This window comes from Hordeum vulgare, chromosome 7H, assembly GCF_904849725.1.
Source record: "Hordeum vulgare subsp. vulgare chromosome 7H, MorexV3_pseudomolecules_assembly, whole genome shotgun sequence".
In the NCBI taxonomy this organism is placed as follows: Eukaryota; Viridiplantae; Streptophyta; class Magnoliopsida; order Poales; family Poaceae; genus Hordeum; species Hordeum vulgare.
In genome coordinates, this window is record NC_058524.1 from 311,920,014 (window position 1) to 311,925,120 (window position 5,107).

The window sequence follows — 5,107 nt, forward strand, 5'->3', positions numbered from 1 at the left end:
GACCATCCTGCCGGGGAAACTTCCATCCCAGAGGGGGAAATCGTCGCCATCGTCATCACCAACACTCCTCTCATCGGAGGGGACTCGTCACCATCAACAACTTCATCAGCACCATCTCATCTCCAAACCCTAGTTCATCTCTTGTAACCCATCTCCGTCTTGCGACTCCAATTGGTACTTGTAAGGTTGCTAGTAGTGTTAATTACTCTTTGTAGTTGATGCTAGTTGGATTATTTGGTGGAAGAGTTTATGTTCAGATCCTTGATGCTACTCATTACCTCTCTGGTCATGAATATGATTATGCTTTGTGAGTAGTTACTTTTGTTCCTGAGGACATGGGATAAGTTATCCTAATAGTAGTCATGTGAATTTGGTATTCGTTCGGTAATTTGATATGTTGTATGTTGTTTTTCCTCTAGTGGTGTTATGTGAACGTCGACTACATAACACATCACCATTATTTGGGCCTGGAGGAAGGCATTGGGAAGTAGTAAGTAGATGATGGGTTGCTAGAGTGACAGAAGCTTAAACCCTAGTTTATGCGTTGCTTCGTAAGGGGCTGATTTGGATCCACTAGTTTAATGCTATGGTTAGACTTTGTCTTAATTCTTATTTTGTAGTTGTGGATGCTTGCGAGAGGGGTTAATAATAAGTGGGATGCTTTTCCAAGTAATGGCAGTACCCAAGGGCCGGTCCACCCACATATCAAACTGTCAAAGTAACGAACGCGAATCATATGAACATGATGAAAACTAGCATGACAGAAATTCCCGTGTGTCCTCGGGATCGTTTTTGCTCCTATAAGACTTTGTCCAGGCTTGTACCTTGCTACAAAAGGGATTGGGCCACTTTTCTGCACCGTTGCTACTTTTGTTACTTGTTTCTTGCTACGAATCATCTCACCACACAATCACTTGTTACCGACAATTTCAGTGCTTGCAGATTTTACCTTACTGAAAACCACTTGTCAGATCCTTCTGCTCCTCGTTGGGTTCGACACTCCTACTTATCGAAAGGACTACGATTGATCCCCTATACTTGTGGGTCATCAAGGATCTTTTCTGGTGCCGTTGTCGGGGAGTTAAGCGCCTTTGGTAAGTGGAACTTGTTAAGGAAACATTCATATAGTGTGCTAAATTTATTGTCACTTGTCAATATGGATACTAATCCTTTGAGGGGCTTGTTCGGGGTATCTTCACCTAGAACGGAAGCACAAAAAGTTTCTCCTCAACCTTCTGCACCTACTAAAAACATTTTCTATTGAATTTCCTTCGGGTATGCTTGAGAAACTGCTGGCTAATCCTTTTACACGAGATGGAACATCACATCCAAACTTCCATCTAATCGATGTAGAATAAATTTGTGGTTTATTTAAGCTTGCAGGTTTGCTCGAGGATGAGATCAAGAAGAAGGTCTTTCCTTTATCTTTGAAGGATAAGGCGTTGACATGGTATAGGCTATGTGATGATACTGGATCATGGGACTACAATCGGTTGAAATTGGAATTTCATCAAAAGTTTTATCCGATGCATTTAGTACACCGAGATCGGAATTATATTTATAATTTTTGGCCTCGTGACAGAGAAAGCATCGATCAAGTTTGGGGGAGGCGTAAATCAATGCTATATTCATGCCCCAATCATGAGCTCTCGAGATAAATTAACATTCAGAACTTCTATGCTCGGCTTTCTCATGATGATCGGACCATGCTTGACACTTCTTGTACCGGTTCTTTTATGAAGAGAGATATTGACTTCAAATGGAATTTATTGGAGAGAATTAAACGCAAGTCTGAAGATTGGGAGCTTGAAGAAGGTAAGGAGTCAGGTATGAATTTCACGTTTGATTGCGTTAAATCCTTTGTTGAGACTAGTACTTTTTGTGACTTTAGCGCTAAGTAAGGACTTGACTCTGAGATAGTAGCTTCATTGTGTGAATCCTTTGCTGCTCATATTGATCTCCCCAAAGAGAAGTGGTTTAAATATCATCCTCCTTTAGAAGATAATGTAGTTATACCCACTCCAGTTGAAGAGAAAGTCATTGCCTATAATGATCATGTGGTTCCCACTGCTTACCTTGAGAAACCACCTTTCCCTGTTAGGATAAAGGATCATTCTAAAGCTTCAACTGTGATACGTAGACGCTATATTAGAACACCTACACCCCCTGAGCAAATTAGAGTTGAACGTAGCATTGCTATTATCAAAGATCTTCTGTCCGACGAAGTTGAGGGAGATAATATTCACTTCTGTGAAGATGCTGCTAGAATTGCTAAACCTCACGCTAGAGACAAACATAGGTCTGTTGTTGGCACGCCTGTGGTTTCTGTTAAGATAGGAGATGATTGTTATCATGGTTTATGTGACGTGGGTGCTAGTGTTAGTGCAATACCTCAATCCTTATATGATGAAATCAAAGACGAGATTGCACCTGTTGTGATAGAGCCTATTGATGTCACTATTCAGCTCGCCAATAGAGATACTATCTTCCCTGTGGGAATTGTTAGGGATGTTGAAGTCTTGTGTGGTAAAACGAAGTATCCTGCTGATTTCCTCGTTCTTGCTACCGCACAAGATAGCTTTTGTCCCATCATATTTTGTAGACCTTTTCTCAATACCTTCAATGCTCATATTGACTGTGAGAAGCAAACTGTCATTGTTGGCCTTGAAGGCGTGTCACATGAGTTCAATTTCTCCAAGTTTGGTAGACAACCTCATGAAAAAGAGTTGCCCACTAAGGATGAAACTATTGCCCTAGCTTCTATTGTCGTGCCTCCTACTGATCCCTTAGAGCAATACTTGCTTGAGCATGAAAATGATATGCATATGGATGAAGGGGATGAGATACATAGAGTTGTCCTAGAACAATATCCTATCCTTAATAATAACTTGCCTGTTGAATTACTTGGGGATCCACCCCCACCAAAGGGTGATCCTGTGTTCGAGCTTAAAAGTTGCCTCATACTCTTAAGTATGCTTATCTTGATGAAAAAGAGATATATCCTGTTATAATTAGTGCTAGCCTCTCAGAGCATGAAGAAAAGAAGTTACTAAAAACTCTAAGGAAGCACCGTGCTGCTATTGGATATACTCTTGATGATCTTAAGGCCATTAGTCCCACTCTATGCCAGCACAAGATCAAAACTGATCCCGATTGCAAACCAGTTGCTGATCATCAAAGGAGATTAAATCGTAAGATGAAAGAAGTAGTGAGAAAAGAAATACTAAAGCTTCTGGAAGCGGGTATCATCCATCTTGTTGCTCATAGTGATTGGGTGAGTCCGATGCATTACGTCCCTATGAAGGGAGGTATTACCGTTATCCCTAATGGTAAGGATGAATTGATCCCACAGAGGATTATTATTGGCTATAGGATGGTGATCGTTATTAGGAAATTGAATAAAGCCACTAGGAAAGATCATTACCCTTTGCCTTTTATCGACCAAATGCTAGAAAGGTTGTCTAAACACACACACTTCTGCTTTCTAGACGGTTATTCTGGTTTCTCCCAAATACCAGTTGTACAATCTGATCAGGAAAAAACCACTTTCACCTGCCCTTTCGGTACCTTTGCTTATAGACGTATGCCTTTTGGCTTATGTAATGCACCTGCCACCTTTCAAAGATGTATGATGGCTATATTCTCTGACTTTTGTGAAAAGATTGTCGAGGTTTTCATGGATAACTTTTCCGTTTATGGGTCTTCTTTTGATGATTGCCTCAGCAACCTTGATCGAGTCTTACAGAGATGTAAAGACACCAATCTTGTCTTGAATTCGGAGAAGTGCCACTTTATGGTTAATGAAGCAATCATCTTAGGACATAAAATTTCTGAAAGAGGTATTGAAGTCGATAAGGCTAAGGTTGATGCAATCGGGAAAATGCCATACCCCACAGATATCAAAGGTATAATAAGTTTCCTTGGTCATGTTGGTTTCTATAGAAGGTTCATTAAAGACTTCTCTAAGATTTTTAGGCCTCTTACCAATCTCCTACAAAAGGATATTCCTTTTATCTTTGACGATGATTGTGAGGTAGTCTTCGAAATACTTAAGAGGGCTTTGATAACTGCACCTATTGTTCAACCACATGATTGGAACTTGCCTTTTGAGATCAGGTGTGATGGTAGTGATTATGTCGTTGGTGCTGTTCTAGGGCAAAGAGTCGATAAGAAGTTGAATGTTATTCACTACGCTAGTAAAACTCTAGACAGTGCCCAAAGAAACTATGCCACTACGGAAAAGGAATGTTTAGCAGTCGTGTTTGCATGTGAAAAATTCAGGTCCTACATAGTTGATTCCAAAGTCACTATTCACACGGATCATGCTGCTATTAAGTACCTCATGGAGAAGAAGGACGCTAAACCTAGACTTATCAGATGGGTTCTCTTGCTACAAGAATTTGATTTGCACGTTGTTCACAGGAAGGGTGCTGATAACCTAGTAGTAGATAACTTGTCTAGGTTGGAGAACATTCTTGATGACCCACAACCTATTGATGATAGCTTTCCCGGTGAGCAATTGAATGTCATCAATGCTTCACATACTGCACCGTGGTATGCTGATTATGCAAACTATATCATTGCCAAATACATACCAATTAGTTTCACGTACCAGCAAAAGGAGAAATTCTTCTTTGACTTAAGACACTACTTTTGGGATGATCCTCACCTTTATAAGGAAGGCGGAGATGGTTTTATTAGACGTTGTGTGCCTGAACATGAACAGGGACAGATCCTACAGAAGTGTCACTCCGAGGCCTACGGAGGACACCATGCGGGAGATAGAACTGCACACAAGGTATTGCAATCAGGTTTCTATTGGCCCACTCTCTTCAAGAATAGGTAATATTAGCAAACGTCAGGAAATGCCTAGGAACTATTCACTTGTCATTGAACCATTTGATGTTTGGGGCTTTGATTATCTGGGACCTTTTCCAAAATCCAATGGGTATAACCATATCCTAGTTGCTGTTGATTACGTCACTAAGTGGGTAGAAGCTACCCCACTAGTAGTGCTGATCACAACACTTCTGTCAGGATGCTTAAAGACGTTATCTTCCCTAGATTTAGAGTCCCTAAATATCAAATGACCGATGGTGGTTCACAC